Source organism: Oryctolagus cuniculus, chromosome 14 (assembly GCF_964237555.1).
Source record: "Oryctolagus cuniculus chromosome 14, mOryCun1.1, whole genome shotgun sequence".
Taxonomy (NCBI): Eukaryota; Metazoa; Chordata; class Mammalia; order Lagomorpha; family Leporidae; genus Oryctolagus; species Oryctolagus cuniculus.
Genome location: NC_091445.1, coordinates 10,976,114 through 11,002,036, shown reverse-complemented (window position 1 = coordinate 11,002,036; position 25,923 = coordinate 10,976,114). Strand labels below are relative to the sequence as shown.

Sequence of the window (25,923 nt, the reverse complement as noted above, 5' to 3'; positions counted from 1 at the left end):
GAGTTACCTGCTAATTTTTGGAGTTTTCCTTTATGTCCTCCTTCCTATCTCTGTCAATACATTACATCACCAGCAACTTAACTCTGTTTTGAGTTCTGTCCTTGGAAACAGACCGCCTCCATCTGAACCTTGCTCTGTGTGTGATCAGCCCCTCCTGTGGTGCTGAGCAGTGAGATGGCCTCTGCGGCCTGTGGCGGCCTCACCTGTGGAAAGGCCATTATCATCCATTCACTGGGGATCGAATGAGCTGGTCTATACAAAGCTCTACAGCCAGTGCCTGACGCCATTACCTTCTGGCCTTCTCAAGCAAGTTTGGGCTTTCCTTCCCCCATCTCCCTCATTTGGAAGACTTCTATGAAGAGTTCTATGATAACAGACTGCTTAGCAATTTTACTTCTGGTTTGCAACCACTATGCAATATTTTGTTGTGTTCGTTTTGTATTTTTCATTTAAGAGCACTTAGAATGGGGGACCCATGCTAGGACTCACTAGAAAGCCGCCACTTTTCTCAGGGGTCCAAATAGTCAAATAAACATTGGGTACCCTGTGTATTCATTTATCTATTGACTCATTCATTCTCTGTGCCATGTGCCGGGTTTGCTGATAGGAGTAAGGTGACCACACACCGGTGTTCCAACTCTATCTACAAAAAGGCAGGCAAAATACGGTTCCCAGGTTGGTATTTGATCTTTGGTGTGTGTGAGTGCTAGCTGCTGTCGGAATTAAGATAATGGTGTCTGGAATTCTGAATGTGCCTCTGTTAAGTCACTTGTAATCTGTTAACATTGAACAATTAAATGGTTGTGGAATAGTACAGCAGTGTGGGCCAAAAATCCTGTCAATGAATGCAAGAGGATCTTAAGCAGCTTATTGAAATAAAAAAGGTAAAGTTTCAAAAAATGGTATTCAGCCTTTATTCTGTGATGAGAAGAAAAATGCCAGTGCTTTAATTGCAAACATGATTTCCTGAAGCATTCCAAGTTTTCCTTGGAGACTTCCAGGGCCAGGGATTGACTATCCTTGTGCCTACTTGGATAGAAAAGGGCTTGATAAAAGTGCTCTGTCTGCTGGCACAGTTTAATCACTTAATACCTTGTTCCAATTGAAAACATAACCCAAGCCCATTCAGATGATGGAGCACCTATACTTGATCTGTCTATGGCTTGTGCAGTCACTGATATTTCCAAGGGAAGTCTTGTGATTATCGAAATGGAAATTAATTTCATAGACTTGGGGCTGAACTGAAAAAAAAAATGCTCATTCTTGTAATCCGCTGAGGATAATTCCTGAAAATGTTTCTCAGAGTAAATAAACTCAGGACCAGTCTGAAAGGAATGGGCTTGTGTGGGGGCTGGGGACTGGGAGCAGAGGTGTGATTGGGGTTGGGTGGAGACCTGAGAATTGAGAAAATATTCTTTCTTATTAGAGGAAAAGACAACTTCAAGGATACTATCAGAGTATTTTCTATGTAGTTCTTGATTTTTATGATGGATGAAATGAGCAAGCTCTTTTCCAGAGAAAGGTATCAAATCATCAAAGGTAATAATAATTCAATACACTTCAGAGAAAAAAATCAAGCTCTTCTTAGGGGTAGAAAATGCTGACAGATATCAACATTGCTAAGTACTCCATCCCCTACACCTAAGAGCAGTGCAAGTGGAGAAGTTCATGTAGCTGTGGTGCCCTTGAACTATTTTAGGAACTGTTTCATCCATGCAAAGGAAGAGCCACAGTAAGGAGCAAACGAGAAACAAGAAAGGATTGCAAACAAGTGCAGCTTGTGGCATCGACTTCTAAATGATGGGTTTTGGTGCTTGCTCTGAAAAACATCAAATAACCACAGACCCAGTGGCTCTGCCCAGTGTCCAAAGGTTCATGAACCCTTCCTTAGGACTCCACTGTGTCCGGAGTTCATCTCATTCCATATCTTTACTGGGTGGGTGCGTTGGGGTCCATAGGGATACGGTATCTCTTTCAAGGTCATTAGATACCTAGAGGAAGACTAAGGACTGGAATCTCTTCATTGACCGCTTACTGCTCTTTGTAGTATTGCACATTCCAGGATGGCCAGAAAGAAACGTTACTAATATCCCAGATGGAGATGCTGTGGTAGCATGGTTGCGCTCTCATGACGATGGTTCTTAAAACTTCTCTGAATCACAGATCTGATTAGGAATCTAGTGAGAGACATGCGTCCTTTACACAGAAGTCATACACATGCACAGAGATGCACGTAGGTGATGGGTCAGCCTCAGAGGTCTTGCAGAGAGCTAAAACATAGGGCATTTTTGGTGCTGATTCTTTAAACATTACAGGAAAATTTTCATAGTATGAGCGCCTTATTATAACTATTCAAAAAAGTTTTGAACTGTAGATTAGCTAGTTGAAGTTCTCAAGTTCACAAGGCTAAGATTTGGTAAGGACGAAACTCTTAAGTGCCCCCAGCTAGAAGACTATGTTGCTATATCATGTTGGACCCATATGCAAAACTATGGGCACTACACTTAGATCTACTCTCTAAGTAGATTTTAACTGACAAACTTCACTTGTAAAAGGGTTCATTGCTTAGCACTAATTACACTCTGATTTCTACCCAAGCACACATCATGAGGTAAAAAGAGGAATTAAATATTTCTCTATATTTATTAAATCAGAAATCTCATTAACGTGAATATCCTGATTGCTCCATTTTTTAAGTGACACCTATTTCTAACTCAATTATGGAAAAACTGCAGCATATTTATTTTTTCAGATCTGGAAGCATAGTTTTCACGAAGCTTTACAAAGAAATTTCAAAAATTCTTTTGTACCATTTGAAAATGGAAACACTTTCTGAGTTGTTAAATTGACACATTTGTTAACAAACGGTTTCAGCGCACGCATCGAACACAAACACGCAGAACAAACAGGAAACACATCGATCACGTGCTACTAGGGAGGGTTCTAATCGCGCGGAGTTAGCGGAGAAACTTGTGCGGACCCCTGGGGCTGGAGCGAGCCCTGGCGCCGGCTGTGCTCGGGCGGGGAGCCCAGAGCCCGGGACGCTGCTGGTCCTGTCCGGGCGTGGCCGCCGTCCCCCGAGCCCCTACCGTTTTTGAGCACCCTTTGGGCAGGAGTCGTCCCCACTTTTGCTCTCATCCCCGACCCTTGCGAGCTTTGGGGAGGGAGAGTTATTTTGACTTGAGGCCCCGTCCAAAAGCCTGGGTTCTGGAAGGCGTAAGTGCCCGGTGAGCAACTGCACTCCGGGCTCGCAGCCCGCTCCCCGCGCCCTGTGTCCGCGGCTGGCGCGCAGGGGCCACGTCCCCCGCCCGTGCGCTCAGCAGCCTAGGCCAGAGCGCAGCTCGGCTGGGGCTCCTGGGCACCCCCGCCACGCCCCACCACGGCTGTCCAGATGCGATTCTGGCGCTGGGCTTTGAGCGGCCCTCGCTCCCCAGAGGCCTGGGACCCCTGGGACCCCTGGGACCCCCGGGATCAAAGGCCCAGGACCGGGTTCCGCTCCTCTGCGCGCAGGAAGCACTTGCTGCAAGTTGTGCCAACTTCGCCCCGGTGGTTTTCGACCCGCTCCCTCCGCCGCCTCCAGCCGCGGTGCTGGAAGACACAGGCGCGGCGCCAAGGGCAAGAGGCGCGCGGGGCAGGCTGCTGGCGCACTCGAGCCCAGCACGCGTGGGAACGGGTGACACGGGTGACGGGCGACACACCTGATTCTCGCCTCTCCTGCAGGACCTTGCTTGGGCTCTATTTTTTTTGTTTGCTTCTTTTTACCTTTTAAAACATTTTTTGCTTTCTCCTCCTGTCTGGAAGCACGTGCCAGGGTTTCTGTTCCCCCTTTCCGCGGTACAACCTCCCTGCTCTTTCTGTCACCCCTAGCCCCCAAGATGAAGGCGGTGGCAGCCCCAGTGGGCGACGTGTCCCGTGACCAGAGACAGAGGTCGTAGGAGTCGGCCCCAGGAATGGGGGTCCTTATCTCTGGGCACGTTTCCCCCACCGCGGATGGAAGGCAGGTGTCGGCGAGAATGGCTGGGCCATGCCCTATCCAGACCACCCTCCTGGGGGATTCAGAGAGACTTTTTTGGGGGGAGGAGGCGACGCTCGCCTCTTTTTTTGTTATGAATTCCCCAAAAGGAAAGCAGGCGAGGTGGGGGTGGGGGTGGGCGTGGTGGGGACCGTGGAAGAAAAGGAAAAGCCAACAGGAGCCATTCAGATGGTATATTTTGTATAAAGAAATGATACACGTGTAATTTTAGATTTTCGTCGGAATTGGAGTTCTGAGGCTATAGGAAACCTATTTTTAACACCTCCTCCTCTCATAACGGCCTTGATTGCTTAAATTGCTTCTAATTGGGCGGCGCACACACTGGAGACGCAGAGCGCATGACAAACAGCCTTCACTCTCTCGGATGTAGATAAGGTCTCGGGATAAATATCTTTTCTGATCAAGCAAGACTAGAAAGCTCGCAACGTGTCCGCAGTTTTCCTAAGGGATCTGTGCAGGGCGGGGAGGGCGGTATTCCCAGGATCCACAGCTGAACATTTCACAGCGCGCAGCTCCTGCGGGCTCCGACCCCGCTGCCACCCCCACCCCGCCCCGCTCCTTGAACTCAGCTCTCCTTCCTTCCTTCCTTCTTTTCTGGCATTTGCAGAAGTTTTCGGAAGACTTTTCTCAAAACATGCCGGTGACCCACTCCCCTTGCCCGAGGCTGGGGCTGCGCCTAGTGCGCAGGGCTGCGCGCCGGCCTCGACGGCAGCGAGCGGAGGTCACGCCTGGCCGAAGCGCGCGGTTCGTGGGAGAGGCCGCGCGGGGCGGGTGCCCGAGGGCCGGGGGTGGGGATGGGGTGGCTCTGGGACCACCGGGAGGTGTAACCCCGACGTGAGCGTGCTGCGGGCGCGCGTCCCAAGTGTGGGCTGGACTTAATCGGGTGCTTTGTGGCGGCAGTTCCAAGGTGCTCGCCCCTCGCCCGCTCCCCCAGGCTCACGGACCTCTGGGGCTGGTGGAGGCTGAAACCTTGGGCACTTGGGACCTGGCTGACCTGGAGCTACACATCTCGTTGCTGCTCCACACTGCAGAGTCACTGTTTCCGTACCCGGAAAACAGGCCCGTCCCAACTTAAATGGCACCGGACTTTTCCCTAAAGAATATATACGCATATATATATATATATATGTATGTATGTATGGAGATTATATATATATGGAAAAGAATATATATGTGTGTGTGTGTGTGTGTGTGTGTGTGTATTCCATATATATATGGAAAAGAACAATCCCGGAATGTCAAGAGGAAGCGTCGAGGCCGAGTTCTGGGGGAAGCGGGAAGCCCAGGCCGGGCACAGCTTTCCCTTCCGCCTGTCTCTGCATCCAAAATCCCTCGACGTTGCGAAATCTCAACGCTTCTGTCGCACCCAAGGTCCCCCGGGGTCATTTTACCAACCCCAAAGAAAGCGATGTGCAACCAGGGCCTTCCAAACTGGTCCCTGCCAGAGCCCCTCGCGGGGCGGGCGCCTTGCTGGCGAGGTCCCCGCCTGCGCGCTCCGGCTTCGAAGGCCCGGGGACATACAGCAGGTGCAGAGCACAGGAAACTCGGGTTCCTGGTAACCCTTGCAGGATCCGAGGAATTCCTCCGACGTAAGGGAGGCTTGGACGCGGCAGTTTAACATATCAGGGGGTAGCATATACACTCCCACTGTAAAAATAAATACATATATACAAATATATATAAATACAAATATATGTATATATTTTTATATATGTATATGTATTTATTTTTAACACACACATATATAAAACACACATATATAAATATAAATATAAATATAAATATAAATATAAATAAAAGGTGTGTGTGTGTGTGTGTGTGACCTGGGCGATTCTTACCCGATTCTCTGGCTGCCAAACAGCAATTGCCCGGAAACGAAATTGGCATTGCACGAGAGCCAGGTAAAACGCAGAGCCCCTGGCCACACGTGAGACTCCATAGAGGGGCCTTCCCGCCAGTACTTTAGGCAGAGAAAGGAAAAGGAAAAAAGGGAGGCGCGCGCGCGCCAGAGAGAGAGAGAGAGAGAGAGAGAGGAGAGAGGGGAGAGGGGGGATATTTAGCAAGTTAAGAGGTTAAATATTTGAACAGATTTGCAAACAGACAGCCCTTGTTATTTGGGTTGTGTAATAATGCCCTTTTGTGGTGCTGTCTGGCTGCGAGGCTGCCGAGGGAACCCCTCCCTGGCTGCTCCTTCCCTGGGAATCCAACGAGAAAGCCCAAGGACTCGCAAAATAAGAACGGGGCCACCCTCCTTTGGAGGGAAAGGGATTTTCCTTGGATCCTGTCGGAAAAAGCCCGGGAGAGAGAGTAGGGCAGGCGGCCCAAGGGCCAGGTGTGCTTCCTCAGGTGTGTTTTCCCACGAGCAGCCCAGCGAGCGAGCTCCGGCCGGGACGCGCCTCTCTCGTGGCCAGGCTGTGCGCGCTCCGAGAGCTTGGCTTCTCCGACGGGGCTTCCCCGGCCGCGCGGGGCGGGTTCCCCCAGTCCTCCAGCGGCCGTTCTCCGGGCCGGTGACCCGGGAGCCGTGCGCGGCGTCGCGCCCCTGCCCGCGGCGGGAGGACGCGGACCACGGTTGGGTCTCGTCGGCAGGAGCGTGCGTGCGCTTGCGCACGCGTGTGCACGTGTGCTTGCCTGTGCATGCGTGTGCACATGTGCGCATCCGTGTGTGTGTGTGTGTGTGTGTGTGTGTGTGTGCATACGCATTCTCTGGTGCGCGCCTAACTGGAGCCATTTTTTTTCCGCGCTCGGCCGTGGGAGTATTATGCAAACAGCATCTTTCCGCTCTAGGGTGTTTGGAGGGCGGGGGATGGGCCGCTGTGGTTCTCCAGTATTTTCTCGGCAGTCTTTGCACCGCACGTGACTGCATCCGGATGCCTTTCCTGAGGTCTGTGCGCGTGTGCGTATGCATGGGCGCGCATACGTGTGTATGCATGTGCACGCGTGCATACGCGTGTGCGCGGCCGTGCATCTGTGCGTGCATGCGTGTGCATGTGCGTGCGGGGCATTGTGACTCGGGAGCCGTGTGTGTGACCTCCCGGGGTCCCGCGTGCCGCGTGTTTCAGGGCGACGAGCGTACTGACATGCGTGCGTATTGTCTTTCTCCGCGGTGCACACATTTCTTGCAGGATCTCTTTGGCCAAGTGCCTTTCTCATTCCTCGAAGAATGTTTATTGATGTGATAATCTGAAATGAAAAGTGGTCTCCCATGAAGGAGATGGAGGAGAAAGGGGTGTTCATCTTTCTTAATAGACGGGGCAGAGCCAGCCGACTGCATCACAGGCTTTCTCTGCACTTGGCGCGGGTCTGCGGGTGGGGGTGGGGCGGGGCGCGGGGAGGCGGGCCGAGCGGGAGCCTCTCCGAGGAACAAAGATGGGGCCTCGCGCCCCCTGGCGGCCGACCTCCCCCGTGCGCCGAGCAGGCCCGCCCCCCCGCGCCTTCTGGAGCCGAGTGACGCCCGTAATCTCCTCCGTCAAGCCATTCAGGGGCCGCCTCTCAGGCCCAGCCCCCGGCCGAAAGCCAATCAGCAGGCGCCATGCAAATGGCCCCTTCAGTCCTCCCGGCCGGCGCCCGCCTGCGCGGCGGCTCCCGCCGCCCCGCCCCCGCGCGCCGGCGGCCCGAGCAGCTGCCGGGGAAGAGGGCAGAGCCAGGGGTCTCATGCATATGCAGACGGCCCCTCCCCGCGCCCGCCGCCCTCGACGTGCGGGTCCCGGCGCCCGGGCGGCAGGCCTCTACCCTTGACGCCCTCTCGAAGGTCAAGGCTGAGGCTTGCTGAGCAGGGACGCCAGGCGTCGAAAACGCTGCTGCAGGGTCTGCACGCAGGCCGATGCCGAAATGGCTTTCAGCCTCCCCCCGGCACGTTCCCCAAACGCCAGATTAATGTCTCCGAAACGCACGATGTACGGGGCGCGTTCAGACGCAAGCTGATGACACATGGCTTTGTATGCCCAGAGCTGCAGGGTGTGCGTGTGTGTGTGCGCGCGTCAAAGCGACGGCGGCTCCCTGGACCACAAAGAGCCTCAGATCCGCTCAGCGCAGGGGAGGGGTGGGGCGGGGGCCGCAGCACCTGCCGCAGGTGGCAGGCAGGTGCACGCCGGCGCTCCGGGGGACAGGTAAGCGGGGGAGGGTGTCCAGGCACGAAAGAGCCGGTTCCTCCAGGAGCTGCCCCACGCTGCTGACCGCGCCCCGCGCTGACCCGGGCACAGCGAGGGGCAGAAGGTCGCCGGGGAGGTCCGCTCCCGAGAAAGCAGGCGCACTGCCGCGTGGCCCGTGTCCAAGCTGTCGACGTCGACGCCGGAGTTGCGGGGGCCCTTCCTCGTGGGAACTGAAGTCAGGGCCCCCTCAGACCTGGAGGAGCGCGGGCGACCACGGGAGTCAGCAGACAACGCGCTGCCGGCGCTCGTTGCGGGGCGGCCACACAGCAGCGCCATCCCCATGGGCGAAGCACGATGCGCGCGCGATGCTTCTCAGGCGACCCGGAAGTTCGGGGGCGGGGCACGGGATTCTGGGTAGTTCCCTCATGTGACCCGGAAGTCGGGGAGGGCACGGGATTCTGGGTAGCTCCCTCAGGTGACCCGGAAGTTCAGGATTCTGGGTAGTTCCTGGCCTGGAGGCTTCGTCCGTGGCAGGAAGAAGACACGTGGCTGCTCGGTGCGGATCCTAGAGTGGGGAAGCGGTGTCTGTGCCACTGGTCAGGCGCGCACAGAGCTGTCCGGGTAATTGCTGGAGAACTCCCGTGATAACGTGTGGTGACGTCACGGTTGAAAACTGCACACACTTGAATGTAAAAGGTGTAGGTACATAGCCAGGCAATAGGGATAAAAATTTTGGTTGGGGAAAGGAGGTGGGTCAACCAAAAGGTGGAGGTTAGCCCTGGAGGAGAGGGAATCTTTAGCCATATGGGTTTTAGTTGTGTGAATAATGCTTACTACTTTTTAAAAATACTTATTTTAAAATTCATTTTAAATAAGGCAGAGAAGGTGAGAGAGAGAGGAAGAAAGACAAGATTGTTTCCGTCCACTGGTTAACTCCCCAAATGACCACAACAGGTAGGGCTGGGCCGGGCCAAAGCCAGGAGCTCAGAACCCCACCTGGCTTGCAGGTGGGCAGCGGGCCCCAAGCACTTGAGCCGTCAGCTGCTGCCTCCCGGGATTCTTAGCAGGAAGCTGGATCGTTAAGTAGAGTAGCCGGGACTAGAACCACCACACTAAGAAGGAACGGAGGTGTCCCAGGTCGGGGGTTGAACTGCCGTGCCACAGTGCCCTGTGCTTGTTTCTTAAAAAACAACAGCAAGGAGACAGAGTAGACGGATGGGAGAGCAGGGAAGTGGGGAAACTTGTAACAAAGCTGACACTGAAGCGGAGTCTGAGAAACTGGTAAACAAGGTGTAATAGGAATAATTAAAAGACAATTCTGTTCCTGAATACATGAGCGAACTACAACTGTGCAAGCCTTTTATACTTTGAAATTTAGATTTTAATTGATGTATAATAAAATCATCTTTTTAGGGGAAATACAGTATTTTGAGCTTCACAGGTATGGAGTGGTGTAACCACCACAAACAGCAAACTTGTGAAACATTGTTCTATGCTGCCCCTCCCAGTGCCCTAACCCCCTGAGGCTACTGATCTGTTCTCCATCCCTATAGTTTTGTTTTTGTTTTTTTCAGAATGTCGCATAAATGGACATACAGTGTGTACATCTTTGGGGGCTGACTGCTTTCACTCTGCTCAATGAGTTGAATCTTCTGTGTTGTGTGTGCGTCAGTAGTGTGTTCCTTTTGACTGCTGAGTAGTATTTCCTTGTGTGAATGAACCACAGACCGTCTATCCAGTTGAAGGCCATCTGACTTATTTCTGGTGCATGGTTTCTTGATTCCAGGGAATGGATTAATAGTTGTTCAGAGTGTTGTCATCTGCAGTGAGGACTTTCCATGAATACATATTATATTGTGCATGATAACTGTTCAGTTACTCCACCTAGAGGCTAACTGCACAGCCTGATGTTAAATACTGTGTAATGTCAAGCTAGATAAAACCCACCTAGCCAGCTGTGTAGAGAAACACACATGTTCACAGCTTTTTGGAAGTTGAAGAGGGCCGTTCAAGAGGCTGGTTGATGATCAGGATGTGTGGATTTACATGTGTGTAGCTGGGGAGCTGGACTTCCAACTCTCTGAGCATCCATTTATTTCCTTGTATGGAGCTACTTGTGACTTGATTTTTAAATACCTCCTAAATCCTTACTGTAAGGTTCTTGGAGGTCCCAGCTGAGCTTTCTGGCAGGCAGACTTCTCATGCATCGGATCCAGGCTATATTACCAGTGAAGTGGTTCCAAACACTTGTAAGGAGTGTGATGGTAATTCCAGATCCTGGTTCTAACTATTCACCCTCAAGGCTTTGGGTTCCTCTTATTTGTTTCTCACAGGGAGCCAGAGAAACTGGCAGCTGTGCTGTACATTTTGGGAACTTGGGTACAAGTCCAGAGTAAGAAGCCTATGAGTATAGGAGGACTACAAGTCTGTGGACGATGGATTTAAAGGTAAGTTTAGGGATGGGCGTTGGCCATCAGTTAAGGCATCACCGATAGGAATGCCTGCATCCCATGTTGAAGTGACTGGATTCCTGTCCTGGCTTTACTGCTGATTCTAACTTCCTGCTAATGAGACCTGCATTGAGTTCCCGGCTGTGACCTGGCTCCGCTTCAGTTTTGAGGGTATTTTGGGAGTGAGCAGTGAATGGGAGCTCTGTCTGTCTCTCTCTGCCCTTTAAGCAAATAAATAAGTAAATAAATACACTTTTAAATATTTATTTATTTATTTGAAAGTGAGAGTTACACAGAGAGAGGAGAGAGAGAGGTCTTCCATCCGCTGGTTCACTCCCCAGTTGGCCATAACGGCTGGAGCTGGGTTGATCTGAACCTGGAGCTTCTTCCGGGTCTCCCATGTAGGTGCAGGGGCCCAAGGACTTGGCCTTGCTTTCCCAGGCCATAGCAGAGAGCTGGATTGGAAGTAGAGCAGCCAGGACTCAAACTGGCACCCATATGGGATGCCAGTACTTCAGGTGGCAGCTGCACCACTATGCTACAGTGCCAGCCCCAATAAATACATTTTTAAAAAGATTTCTGTTTTGATGCCAAAAATTTTTGGTGTTTGGCACAGTGATTAAGAAGTCAGTTGAGATGCACAGCATGCCTGGGCTTCCAATTCCAGCTTCCTGCTAATGTGCATCCTGGGGGACAGTAGACGATGGCTCAAGTACTTGTGACCCTGCCACCCACGTGGAGACCCTCACTGAATTCTGAGCTCCTAATTTCAGGCTGGTACAGCCCTGGCTGTTGCAGACATTTGGCAAGTAAATCAATGATGGAAGATATCTCTGTTTCCATCTCTCTGCTTTTCAGATGAAATGAAGTTTTTTTAAAAAATTGAAATCCATGTAGTTTCTTTATAATAGGCACTTTCCATGAACTTCTTGAACACCCTTTGTATCAGTATTTTTTAGGGCTGGCATTGTGGTGCAGCAGATTCAGCAGCTGCTGAAATGCTGTTATCCCACATCAGAAAACAGATCGAGTCCTGGCTGCTCTGCTTCCGATCCAACTCCCTGGTAATAAGCATCATGGGCAGGCGTGGGAAGATGGCCCAAGTACTCGGGCCCTGCCCCCCACATTGGAGACCCAGGTGGAGTTGCAGGCTCCTGGCTTCTGTCTGGCCCAGCCCTGGCCGTTGTGACCATGTGGGGAATGAACCGGCCAGTGGAGAAGCCCCTCTGAATCTCTGCATCTCTGTCACTCTGCCTTTCAAATAAATATTTTTTTTAAAGAATTATTTATTTGGCCGGCGCTGTGGCTCAATAGGCTAATCCTCCGCCTGCGGCGCCGGCACACCGGGTTCTAGTCCCGGTCAGGGCACTGGATTCTGTCCCAGTTGCTCCTCTTCCAGTCCAGCTCTCAGCTTTGGCCCGGGAGTGCAGTGGAGGATGGCCCAAGTGCTTGGGCCCTGCACCCACATGGGAGACCAGGAGAAGCACCTGGCTGCTGGCTTCAGATCAGCGCGGCGTGCTGGCAGCAGTGGCCATTGGGGGGTGAACCAACGAAAAAGGAAGATCTTTCTCTCTGTCTCTCTCTCTCTCTGTCCACTCTGCCTGTTAAAAAAAAAGAATTATTTATTTGAAAGAGTTACATAGAGAGGTAGAGCCAGAAAGAAAGAGGTCTTCCATTCCGCTGGTTCACTCCCCATATGACCGCAACGGTCAGAGCTGAGCTGATCCAAAGCCAGGAGCCAGGAGATTCTTCCAGGTCTCCCACGCAGGTGCAGGAGCCCAAGGATTTGGGCCATCTTCCAATGCTTTTCTAGGCCATAGCAGAGAGCTAGATCGGAAGAGGAGCAGCCAGGACTAGAACCAGTGCTCATATGAGATGCTGGTACTGCAGGCTGGGGCTTTAACCCACTGCAGCACAGCACCAGCCCCTCAAATAGATATGTTTTAAAAAGCATTTTTAAATGTATGCCTCAGAATTTCAAAGTCATATAACTACTTTGTGAATGACCTCCTACTTAGGACCTTTGTTTAAATCAAACATCTGTAGACTCTCATAGGTATTTGACAACTCTTTGTCAAAGGCAGCTGTCCCAGATAAAAGGTTCAAGATGGGGCAGCCTCAGCCATGGAGAGTGGTGACAACACTGGTTTGGTTGCTAGAACAGGCTGGTTTTCCATTTTGCAACTGTAGCCATTTGCTACAAGCCAGATGTTGGGTGTCACCTCTAGTTTTAGTTTTAATAATCAGCATCACCCTCTGGTCCTAATGTCTGGAAAACAAAGCTTTATCTGACCATTCAACTAAAGGAATCATTAGTAAAATAACACTAAGAATTTGCTTTGGATAAATTCTTAAGTAAGGGTTATAAATCAAGGAGGGTAAATGCCACATTTTAACTTTGTTAAGACGCTGTGCCATGTTAGAAAAAGTCTATACCTTATTTGTAACACAATCTTATCACATATAAAAGGGTTAAGGGATAAACATGTTATTTATGAATCTGAGATTCTCACAGCAAGAACCAAATTATGAACCTTAGGTGTTACTGTTACAGATTTTGTTCATTAATCACACCAAATTGCATTGATCCAGGCACCTAGCATTTTCCTGGCTAAGTAAATTACAACAAACCCAAGTTGCATGTATCTCGGTGCACTTGGAAGGTTTTGAGAAAGTGGCCGTTTCTCCTAAGGAAGCTAATTACATCTTTAGTCAAATCAAATACTGTGGGTGCATGCAGTCTAACTTTCCTCCTTACTGCTGCAGTTGTGTTCAGTGGACACACCCAAGGTAGCAGGTGCTGGCTCTGAGCTTCCTCTGGCTGGTGACTGAAGGGTAGTTCTCCCGCTGAGAGAAGATCGCCTCTGTGCTTTGTGCTGCTGATAAACTGCTCTGCCCTCATACCAAGATTGTGCTTTCTAATGAAAATGAAATGGCTGATGGTAAAAAGAAGGAAAAATAAAAGAAACACCCTTAAAATGACTGCTGATTCCATGATCATGGATTAAGCCAGTCAAGCTTTTTCTCTTGCAGGCACTGTCTTTTAAAATGAGATTCTGTTCAAGAGTGTTACTGTAGCATAATATAAATCGGTGGCTCTGGCTTTTTAAACTTTGGTTCCTTCTCCTGTAAAGCAGCATAAGTGAGTGCCTTATCATACTGTTGGAATAATGACATCTCAAGGCCTGTGTGCTGCATTCACAAGCAAGGCAAGTCCCAGAACGGGCTTGACTCAGCAGAACCTGACCAGGCTGCTTAATGCACCGATGAATACCATTGCCCCTAGGAATTAAATGTAGAGGTGCCTGGAGCTTGTGTAAAGTTCTCTGTGCCATTTGAAAAAGGTACTTGGAGAAAAAAATAGGCTGAATTTTAATTTTAATGTTTTACTCATCGGTTTAAGTACATTTATGGTTTGCTTTGCAAAATGTCAACAGACATCCCAAGTGGATAACATTTTAAAAAGATTGAATTTCCTATATTTACTCTAAAATCATCTCAAAAATGTGGTCATCAATGCCTACAGGTTCATCTGTTCAGACAGCCCATTCAAAGGATTATTAAAAAAAAAAACAACCAACAAAACTTGTTTCCCTCATTGTCCCAGATTCTCCTTAGGATTCTCAAAAGATGGAGCTAACGGGATCATGTCAGTTTTGATATATTTTGGAGGACTCTAAAGGGAGTTTCCATCTACAAGACAGGCAAAAGACACTGAGAAGGAATTATCCGCTATTGACTGGTATTAGTGTTCATTTTTAAATTGTATGTCATATTCAACAGTTGTGGGGGCATTTTTACAAAAAAGTTACCTCCTTTGATGTAAACTATCTCACAGAAACTTAAATGATAGATTGGAGATGACTGTTTTTGCCCACACTTTGTAGTGAGGGATATTGAGGTTCAGAAATACTTTCAATAGCTAGCAGTTTATGAAGTGTTTACTGAACCTTGTGCCCATCAGTATTTTAAGCACTTTGATTGTTTCAGTCCATTTGATCTACACAGCATAGGAGGTAGATACTATCATTGCTATCTTCATTTTTTTTAAAAGATTAATTTATTTGAAAGAGTTACACAGAGAGAGAAGGAGAGGCAGAGAGAGAGAGAGAGAGAGAGAGAAAGAGAGGTCTTCAATCTGCTGGTTCACTCTCCAGTTGGCTGCAATGGCTGGAGCTGAGCTGATCTGAAGCCAGGAGCCAGGAGCTTCTTATGGGTCCCCCACATAGGTGCAGGGGCCCAAGGACTTAGGCCTTTCTCCACTGCTTTCCCAGGCCATAGCAGAGAGCCAGATCAGAAGCCAGGACTTGAGCCAGTGCCCACAGGGGATGCCAGCTCTGCAGGTGGCAGCTTTACTTCTACGCCACAGCGCCGGCCCCACTACCTTCATTTTAAGATTCAGCCATAGAGAAACAGAGAAGGAAAGTGTCCTGTCTGAATCTACATATTGAGTAGAGAGTGGACTCAGATGAACCCTCCTAGTTTAATTCCTAACCATCACAACTTATCTGCCTAGGCAAAGTTCAGCCTTTTGGCCTTGGAATTTGACCATTGAGTATGTGATCCTAAATGGGAACGTGGGTCTTGTGAGTCCAGCCAAGGGCTTTTCAGCTGTGCATTTGGTTTGCTTCTCTTGTTGCCTTTGCTTCTGTTTGGTCTATGGCGCATGTCTCATCTTCTCCCTATGGAATGTGAGTTCCCTTCATGTAGGAGGAGAGGATGATTTGCTGCTTTCTACATCCCCTCCCACGTCTGCAAATTCTCTTGGCATAAGAGGGAAGCTGTTAAAATGTATTGAATTGAATCAAAGTTGTAGAACTCCTTAAATCTCTTAGGTGTGAAAACTATAATTGGAATTTTTGTGATGCAAAAGTAGTTGACAATGGAAAAAGAACTGTTTGAACCAATAGAGCGAAAGGATTGATATGATAGAGCAAGAAAACACAAAAACAGCAATATCTATATAGCCCCAGTGCCCGACACTATGACTCAACCCATTTTGTCCTTACAACATACTACTATAGTTTCTATTTTATCAATAGGGAGTCTGAGGTCCAGAAGTTATATGACTGACAAACAAATGCATGTTTGTGGTCTAAGTGTAACAGAGGAAGGAAGTGAAACCATATTTCTTGGCCTCCTCACCCCCAAGCCTGAATTTCCTGACATTTCCTGTTCTGTATGCCCTACCCTACTGACTTTGCCTCTTTAAGACTCTGCGTGGTACCACAGTTATTTTTCTTGAATACCTGTCTGATCTTGCTCCTCCTTGTTTTAAAACATTGGACGGGGGCCGGTGCTGTGGCACAGTGGGTTAAAGCCCTGGCCTGAAGTGCTGGCATTTCATATAGGTGCCAGTTTTAGTCCTGGCTGCTCCTCTCCCGATCTAGCTCTCTGCTATGGCCTGGGAAAGCAGTGGAAGAGGCCCAAGTCCTTGGGCCCTTGCACCCATGTGGGAGATCCAGAATAAGGTGCTGGCTCCTGGCTTTGAATTGGTGCAGCTCCAGCCGTTGCAGCCATCTGGGGAGTGAACCAGCAGGTGGAAGACCTCTCTCTCTCTGTCTCTACCTCTCTCTCTAACTCTTTCAAATAAGTAAAATAAATCTTAAAAAAATATTGGATGGTTTCTCATTGCTTACAGGATATGTGGCCTGCTACACTGTAGCGCTTTTATACTTTCCTCCTGGTTTCAGCTTCCTTCCCCAGACCTTTTATTGTGATTGTAGTTAAGCCTCAGGAGAACCATGTCCTTTAACACTTGGTGACATCATCCTTGTTCACTCCAGCTAGAATGCTGTTTCTCTCCTCTACCCTAGAGAATGACAGTTGCAGGACAGAATGTTCTTCTTTTCAGAGCCACTTAGGATCCCACAGATAAATTAATAAATCACCCCATTCATATGTACCTCAATTTGATAAAAGGTATGTTACAGAATGGTTAAGTGCTACAACTCTGATTATTATGAAGAAAAGTCAGAGGCGTTAAGTAGCTTGCTCAAGATCACTTGCGTAGGAAATTTTCAAAAGACCCATCTGACCCCCCAAACCATAAACTTAACTAATTTGCTTTGCTTCCTCTGTTGATGCCACACTTTAGACTTCATGTTTATTTAGTTCTTTATCTTCAATAATATTAACTCCAGAAAAGTAACTATAGGTATTTGCTTTTACATTTTTTAGACTTATGCAGGGTCTCTTATGAAGAAAGAGCTTTGCAAACACAGTTAAAACATTGAATGGACATCACACATTCCTTATTCCCAGAATTATGTCTCCCTCACTGTCTCATTGTATTCCATGCCACAGGTCAGTATCAGACTACTTCCCTCTATTCTCCCACATTATTGACTTCTAAAGTAGCTATCCATAACATTGGTTATCTTTTCCAATGTTGCCTGTGAGAGTCTTCGTTTCAGTAGATATGACTAGAAAGTAGTATCATAGCTATGACCTGCTCTGCAACATCTGGGAGTAGACCTTGTCACTTTTGTATGTCTGAATCGAATCAGAACTGGCTTGAAACTTCTCTCTTTGATAAGCATAAACTTCAAGGTCACACTCTCAGTGACCTGGAAGTAACTACTTCCCTTCTTCAGGACAAACCCAGAATCCTGCAGCTTTGCAGAGTCCCCAAAGCAAGTACACTGGCCACTCTTTTACCTTGAAGAGCTCTGGTGCGGTCTGGTGCAGTCTGTTGCCATGGTGAACTAGGCAGAACTCTTGGTCAGGCAGATTCCCCTTGACTTGGAACTCAGTGTCCCATTCCTTGAGGTCACACCCTGTGGAAGGACACACACTGTGGATATGCCACTCTGGGTGATAGTCTCCATTTGCTCTCCCACATTTGACCCCCTGGGGATTCTCCCACAGGATCAACAATCTTGGCTTGCCCTTGCTCCAGTGAAAGGATCCCTTCTCGTCCTTGCTCTGACAATACAGCTTGCTGGTTATTGAAGGGGCTAGATCACAAATGTGCAATGCCCGTTCACTTCCCTGATCTGGTGAGGGAAGCAGTTCCCTTTCTTCATGAAGATTCCTCCTCTGAAGGAATTTCGTAGCTGCTTCTTGCTGAAGTGACAGCAACAAAGCATCATGCATATCTCCAGCAGATCATTCTGTTAATTAGTTGTCTTTAGTGGAACACTCTTTTTAAAAAATAAAAACATCATGCTTGACCATACATGTAAGTAAGAGTTTCTCTTTTTAAAAAGAGTCACTTGCTATATTACAATTACGCTACCATTGTTCAAACATTTTTTGAATTCTTTTTCGGGTTTCCAGAGCCTCCAATGTAATCTTTTTATTACTCCCAGAGAGAGCCAATATTTGTGCTTGAAAATGGATTTGATTTTGGAAGCAGCCCAATGTTATTTGGCTTAGTCTTGTGAATACAGTCAGCATGAAAAGTTGTTTTTGTTCCAAAAGGAGGTGAAACTATAAAGAAACGGCACCAATTTTGTGAGTGTTTCTGAATCCAAAGGGAATTTCCAAATACGGTGTCAGTGATGGAGCATCAGGGTAATGAGTGTAGAGCTCCGAATGTGACTGCACTAGGAATGTCACAAATCTGAATACAGGTATTCTGGTATATTTGTGGCCAGCCGGTCTCATTACCATCTAGGAAGGCACAGCTTGCATATCATGTGCAAAATTCTCGCTGAAAATATCTAGCAGAGACTAATGTTTTAAAAATTTGAACGTGAATACCCAGAGTTTGTTGTATTGGCATGGGTCCTGAGAATCAGCATTTCTATGGCTCCCAGGTGACAGGCCAGGGACCTGTCTTTTTTTTTTCCTTTTATTTGTGAGTCTGGGTGAGGAGGGAGGGAGGGAGAGGGAGAGGAAGAGGGAGAGGGAAAGAAAGGTCTTTTATCAACTGGTTCATTCCCAAATGCCCATAATATCCTGGGCTGTGGCAAGTACCATAATCTCAATCCAGGTCTTCCTCATGAACAGCCAGGACCCAAGTACTTGAGCCATCATCTGTTGCCTCCCAAGGTCTGCAGGGAGGTTAGCAGGAAGCTGGAGTCAGTTGCTGGAGCTAGAAATCAAACCTGGGCACCCCAGGAGGGATGTGGGCATCTTAACTAAGAGATTAAATGTGCAGGAGGGATCTCCCTTTGAGTATTGATACCTTAGACTCTCTAAGTGTGCATGGACATTGCTGCCCACAGTAGGTTACATGTCAGCAGTTTAGCAAAGCATGTTTAGGCTCACATGTTTTGGCTTTTGCCTCAGGACAGGGAAAGATGTATGCACTTGGTCATTGAAGAAGCAGCAATGACTATGTTATTTCCCCTACTTTGGATGTGTCCTTTATTCAGAACATAACAGAAACTGCTATGAGAAAACTGATAAAGTAATGTAAATGTCCAACCTAACTGTTACATAGTAGCTAATATCACATGAGAAAAAGCAAAGTGCATTTTGATATTTTTAAAGCTGCTATTTCTGATTTGACAGTTTTTGAGAGTGATGTAACAGAAGTTCTCTTGCTAGCTAGCTAAAAACAAAATCCTGTTTCACAGCTGAAATGTAAACAGCTAAGATGTAATCGGAGGACTGAATTTCACAGTCACAAAAACACAGCTGTGAAACGTAACTTTGGAGGGTGTAATGAAGCCAAGTAGCTCTGCATGCTAATAATGCACATTACAATAAAGATGAGGAGCATTTTGTCAGAAGTTCTTAGTTTTTGCACGCCTACATTGATGTACCCATGGAACAGCATTCTCAAGGGACCTTTGCGATATGCATTTATTAAAGGCCTACTGTGTGCATCTTGTTAAAACTAAGGCTACAGCGATGAATACAAATAGGATATTAAGTCATTCATTCAATGAGTCTTTAAGACTTAACATTAAATGGTCTGCATCTGTTTTTTTTTTTTTGCAAGTTAATTTTTTTCAGATAAAACTGGTGCATGCAAGTTGGAAAAATAATACAGAAAAAAGATACAGAAAAATAAAAATAACATATACATAATTAAAGCCCCATGTTAATATTTTTATGTTTTATTTGAGTTTCTGTTGATCTAAGTATTTTTATTTCTGGCATCTCAGTGTAGTTTTTTTTTTATAAAGGTGTATTTATTTTACTTGAAAGTAATAGTTACACAGAGAGAGGAGAAGCAGAGAGAGAGAGAGAGAGAGAGAGAGAGGTCTTCCATCCACTGGTTCACTCCCCAGATGGCCGCAACGGCTGGAGCTTCATCAATCCGAAGCCAGGAGCCAGGAGCTTCTTGCGGGTCTCCCACGCAGGTGCAGGGGCCCAAGGACTTGGGCCATCTTCCACTGCTTTCCCAGCATAGCAGAGAGCTGGATCAGAAGTGGAACAGCCTGGTCTTGAATCGGTGCCCATATGGGATGCCAGCACTGCAAGCGGCAGCTTTACCCACTACACCATAGCACTGGCCCCAGTCAGTGTAGATTTTTAAAACTGGAAGTAATTCTTGCTGTCAAGTGTCAAGAAATATTTCTGTAGAATTTTTATACCTATGTAGGCCTCAGTTGAATTTTGGAAACCCACAATAGCTGTATGGTGGTGTGCTCACAATGGTGCATTTGTGTCCTTAGGGAGAGGACTACAATGCTCTTTGAGATCAGAAGTTTCATAACAAACCAGGTCCCTGTAGATTGAAGTACGGAACTGAAGAAACAGTTGGGATCCCATCTAACGGCATAGGTATCAGGAGATCTAAGACTGTTTAGGATATAACAGCATTTTACGCATGTTGCATTTGGTTTCTCAGTTTTGTGATAAACTTTTGGGATTGTGATAATTTTTGATTGGAGCTCAGTGGATCTGATTCTTTACTAAAATCTGAAAAATAAGGTACATTATCTATGTATTTTCAGAATTTTCTGGAAGTTTTAAAATTCACATTTTTAAAAATTCATATTTTGCAAATATCCTAGTAAGTACCTTTGTATATTCTTGATAATAGCTTTTGGATCATGCAAACCTGAAATCTCTCTGAAAATCTATTTTTTGATTTAGTTTTTAGAAGATTTATTTTATTGGAAAGGCACAGTGAGAGAGAAAGAGAGAGAGAGAAAGAAAGGGAGAGATAGAGACCCTCCATATGCTTTTTCACTCCCCACATGGCTGGAGCTGGTCCAGGCAGAAGCAGGGAGCTTGGCTCTTCACACAGGTCTCCCACATGGGTGATAGGGCCCAAGCACTTGGGCATCCTCTACTTCCTTCCCGGGCACATCATCAGGAAACTAGATTGGAAGCAGAGCAGCTGGGACTCAGACTTGTGCTCGGATATGGGATGCCTGTATTGCAGGAGCAACCCAGCTCATTGTACCACAATGCTGGCCCCTCTCTAAAAAATCTAGAATCTAGGTTTTGTGAACTTCTAGATCTAGAATCTGCAAATTTCTGCCTGCAAGCCAAATCTAGTCCACTGCCAACTTTAAAAAACAAGGTTGTGTTGGAATACGGCCACATCTACTCATTTATGTGCTGTTTATGGACATGTTTAAGCTCCAATGGCAAGGCTAAGCTGCCATGGCAACGGTGACTGTATTTGCTATCTACACTATTACAGAAATGATCTGGACTACTCATCCTCTGGATGGGTCAACAGGTTTTTCTTCAGACACTTGGAGTGACTGTGAACAAGAGTGGAATAATAGTTATCATGATAATGGAAGATGCAGATGTGGGTGATATGCCTGGGTCATTCAGTCCAGTCCCTGGTAATTTGCTGAGGGTTTTTCCCAAACAGAACTTACTTAGGCTTTCTGTTCAGAGGTCCACTGGACCGGCATCAGGTGAATGTAACATGTGCTATTGTGGGAGAAACAGTGGTGTCAGAGGGTCCCTCTCTGAACCTGGCAGGACTCCCCTTGAACAGCTCAGTCAGGAGCACTTGCAATTAACAGGCAACTCTATAATAAAAACCAGGCTAAGAAAGCCAGGAGCTCTTTACATCTTAAGATTACAGGCATTATTTCACAAGGATGGGGGGTCAAAGTCACGGTAATAGCTGATACACACATTCTTTGTGAGGATTACACTGCCCCTTGCACAGAAGACCAAGCCATGGAGCCGTTGAAACAGGATGTCCCCTCTCTGTGGTGGGGTGTGAACTTTACAATGCTAGAGAGGGGAAGGAGTGGCCACACCACTGTTGGAAAGTGTCCTGACTAACCCTGTCAGTACCTACCCTTTGCAAGGAACTTGGAATCAGAGGAAGCTTATGCAGAGACAGTGGGCTCTGGGTAGAGGCCATCAAAGGAGGAGGTACCTTTCACTGAAGGGAGGAGAGAACTTCCACTTTGATTATGGCCTTGTCTAAATAAGGTCAGAGTTTGTGAACTCAAGAGGCTTCCATAGCCTTGGCAGCTCATGACAAGAGCCTCAGGTGATTACTCACGTCATAAATAAGAGTGTCAGTTGTTAATCAACAGCAGGAGTCATAGTGCACTTGCTCCCCATATAGGACCTCTGTCCTTAATGTGTTGTACTATGAGAATTAATGGTAAAACTAGTCTTCAGACAGTACTTTATACTTTGTGTGTCTGTGTGGGTACAAACTGTTGAAATCTCTACTTAGTATAGAATTGATCTTCTGTATATAAAGCTAATTAAAATGAATCTTAATGAAGAATGGAATGGGAGAGGGAGTAGGAGATGGGATGGTTTGGGGGTGGGAGGGCAGGTATGGGGGGGAAGAACCTCTATAATCCAGAAGTTGTACTTGGGAAATTTATATTAATTAATAAAAGCTTTCTATAAAAAAGATGTCCGAGAAAGGCGAAATAAGGCAGGGAAGGAGTGACCATGGGGAATACACTCTCAAGGCTTCCCTGGGCAGGTCTTGCTCCTCTCAGCTATGACCAAAGAGAGAAACTTGGACTGTAATGAACTCCAAGTTGTAGACCATGAAATTACGCTAAAATACCCAGGAGAGTCTGGCTTGCATTGTGCTGGTGAACAGGTTCTGGAAGGAGTATCAGCTGCATCTTAAGAGTCACAACCAGCCCCATGGGTAGCCCAGCAGCAGAGGGTTAATGGCTATGGGAGGTGACAGTGCCCCTCCCTCTGATGTCCCTCTCAGGCAGAGGTGAGACACCCCCTCTGCTGACCTAGGAAGACCCCTGCTCCTGGGCTTGGAGAGCAGTGTCCTCCTGAGGAGGAATCATTGGGCACTTGAGGTGGATTGGACTGTGATTGAGGCTTTCTGTTGGAGGTAAAGAAATGATTTAAAAGCTTATTGAAGATAAGTTAGTTTTGGGGAGAAACCAAAGTTTCTTGTCGTGGGCAACAAGTGGAAGAATACTTTTTTTGTTACTTTAAGCCTTTTTTCTCTATGGCGAGGCATTAACTGCTATGATGCTATCAAGAGGAGTGGAAATGCCCCCAATCCTTTCCATTCAGGAAACATATTAAAAACTGCTTCCTGAGGGTCCTGTGATTTTGGGAAAGAGCATAAAGCTGCAGTTTATCCAGTTTCCTGGACTCCAGCTCCTTCTAGACCTCCTTTCCACATGTTGAGCCAGTGTGGTCTAAGATGGCAGCCCAAGTGTAAGCGCCTGCTGTGTATTGGTAGGCTCAATACATCAGTGAGCACGATACTGAAATTCTGAGAGTTCTCACAGATAATAATGGCTTCTGGCAGAAAGTCAGTAAATCACGTTTTTTATATTTATGTAGATGCTGATTCTTTTTATTTTTTATTTTTTATTTTATTTTATTTATTTTTTTGACAGGCAGAGTGGACAGTGAGAGAGAGAGACAGAGAGAAAGGTCTTCCTTTTGCCGTTGGTTCACCCTCCAATGGCTGCCGCGGTCGGCGCGCTGCGGCCGGTGCACCGCGCTGATCCGATGGCAGGAGCCAGGAGCCAGGTGCTTTTCCTGGTCTCCCATGGGGTGCAGGGCCCAAACACCTGGGCCATCCTCCACTGCACTCCCTGGCCACAGCAGAGGGCTGGCCTGGAAGAGGGGCAACCAGGACAGAATCCGGCGCCCCGACCGGGACTAGAACCCGGTGTGCCGGCGCCGCTAGGTGGAGGATTAGCCTAGTGAGCCGCGGCGCCGGCCCAGATGCTGATTCTTAAGTGACCAATTAAAATATCGATTTACTTAAAATTAGCCAAATATAGTAGGATAAGTAAGAAGAAAATATTGGGCTGAACCACGTGGAATTGCAGATATTTAGACATTTTGAACCAAGAAAATGGCAATTTTGTGTGTATTCAAAACTAATAACTGACCTCTTGAGCTTTTTTACATACATACATACATTTACATATATGTTACATATCCAACAATAGTTTCTCCACAGGGGACAATGTAAAATTTATTCTTTTCTCATCTCCTTGAAGAAGAATCCAGTGTAGTATTTTTTTAAATAGCTTATTTAAAAAAGTCTATTTGAGAGGCTGTCATTCTTCTATGCTAAGCATTTTTTTCCCTGCTGTGGTCCTCTTTACAACTAAGTGTGAATAATTGTTACCAGGTTCCTTTCATCTTATTTTGGACAGATTCAACCATTATCAAAGAAGTTCAAGCCCGTTCATGTAATGACAAAGGAGAGAAGACACAGAAAGGGGTAGAGGCCTCATGGGTTTTCTGTCTCCCAAAGAAACCTACAAATGCAACAAAAACCAGTTACAAAACATGTGAGTTAATGATGGACTGTACACTAGATTATTAAAAGAGTTTTTGTTTAATAGTAGAGATCGTATTTTGTGTGAAATATCTAGAGTATTTGTCAATAGCTTAAAGGTGATCAACTACATCTTTCAATATTAGCATAATTCATACATTCACAGAGTTATATTATCCAACACCTCTAAAATTTGTGTTGTAGTTTACCTATTTGTTCATTTCTCTGTTTCAGATTTCCTTGTCTCACATTTTACACATTTGAAAGCTTGTTCTTGTTTTTAAAAGTTAAGTCTCAGTATCTCTCATTTCTCTCCCTGTCTCTCCTTCTCTGTGTAACTCTGCCTTTCAAATAAATAAATCTTTTTTTAAAAAGTTAAGTGAATTCATTCTTATCGGAAAGTACCACTATATCCATTAAGGATTAATTCAAAATACTGAATTAATATCAAGGTTTTTGTGTTTTGTTTTCATGTATGACTTTCTATCTTAGTCTGGTGGGAAATATGCCAAAGGATTTGTTTTTTGCAAAGGGAAGAATTTAGTTGAGCATCTCGTTCATTTTATTTCTAATCAGAAATTTCCAATTTACCTGAATCAGATAGCATGCTATTTTTAAAGCATGTTGGGATATGTATTTAGTGGAAAGGTACTTCTTTCCAGGAACTGTGAAGTCTTTCCAGGGAGCAGTGTGATAACTGAGCGCACTGTGTTCTCCTTGTACACTGTGAGCCCCCCAGAGACGAGCAATGCTCTGCTGGTTCTGTCTGCAGAGCCTAGGGTGATGCCCAGTACAGGGCAGGTGCATACCCCTGATTTGTTGAGTCAGTGACTTACTGCTGATGTCGTGGGAGTAAATAGGTCTGATTGGGTAGATAAATGCAGCATGGCTGAAAGGAAACACTCCAGGAACGCTTAACTCTGTGGCTTAGACTGTCATTGTGAGTAGAATTTGAATATGCTCGCTTTGAGAAGTTTCTCTTAAACATTTTTGTCTTCAGTGACTCATTTACGGAGAAAAATCTAAAAACCAGAGTGATATGTTGGGAAGGTAATTGTTTTTTAAAAAGTAACTATTAGACTCTAATGGTTTATTGTATACTCCCTGGTATTGTTAGTTTCTAGTGTTTATATGTATCATTGCTTCAACTAGATTGTTAATGTGCTAAGAGTGCCGAGGCTTTCAGTAGCTTTCTTTTCCCACATGCCTCTCCCATATTTGAATGCTGAGTTTATGACTCACAGAATGGATTTGTATGTGACCATATGCAGCTTTCACCACATGTGAAACTCAGAGAATAATGTCTTTCCTTTGCTGTTCATACAAAGTTTATATGTATGCTTTGAGTCATGTAAGGATGATTTTGTTAACAAGAAAAATAAAATAACCTTTTTAGCAGTTTCATAGCTGTTTGAAAATGTGTATTTGAAAGACTGAGCTACAAAGGCTTCTGGTTTTTGACTGATTTGAATCCTGGTTGTACTACCTTTTGTATCTTGGGAGTGATGTATAAGTTGTTTGGATTCTGTTTACTTTCTTGTAAGTAGAACTTGAAGATTTTCCTTTATAGTACTGTTGTAAGTTAAATTTTAAAAAAGATTTATTTATTTGAAAAAGTTACAGAGAGAGAGGGAGAGAGAGAAAGAGAGAGAGGGATCCTCCATTAGGTGGTTCACTCCCCAAATTGCCACAATGGCCAGGGCTGGGCCAGGCAGAAGCAAAGAGCCAGGA

At 46.6% G+C, this 25,923-nt stretch overlaps 1 long non-coding RNA gene across 1 annotated transcript; it reads left to right on the top strand.

The window, feature by feature from the left end:
- The first annotated feature begins 8,170 nt into the window (after positions 1 to 8,170).
- Positions 8,171 to 24,261, top strand: LOC138843119 (uncharacterized). Its single transcript, XR_011382117.1, has 2 exons — positions 8,171 to 8,742; positions 24,068 to 24,261. It is a non-coding gene; the product is annotated as an uncharacterized lncRNA (long non-coding RNA).
- The last annotated feature ends 1,662 nt before the right edge of the window (positions 24,262 to 25,923 follow it).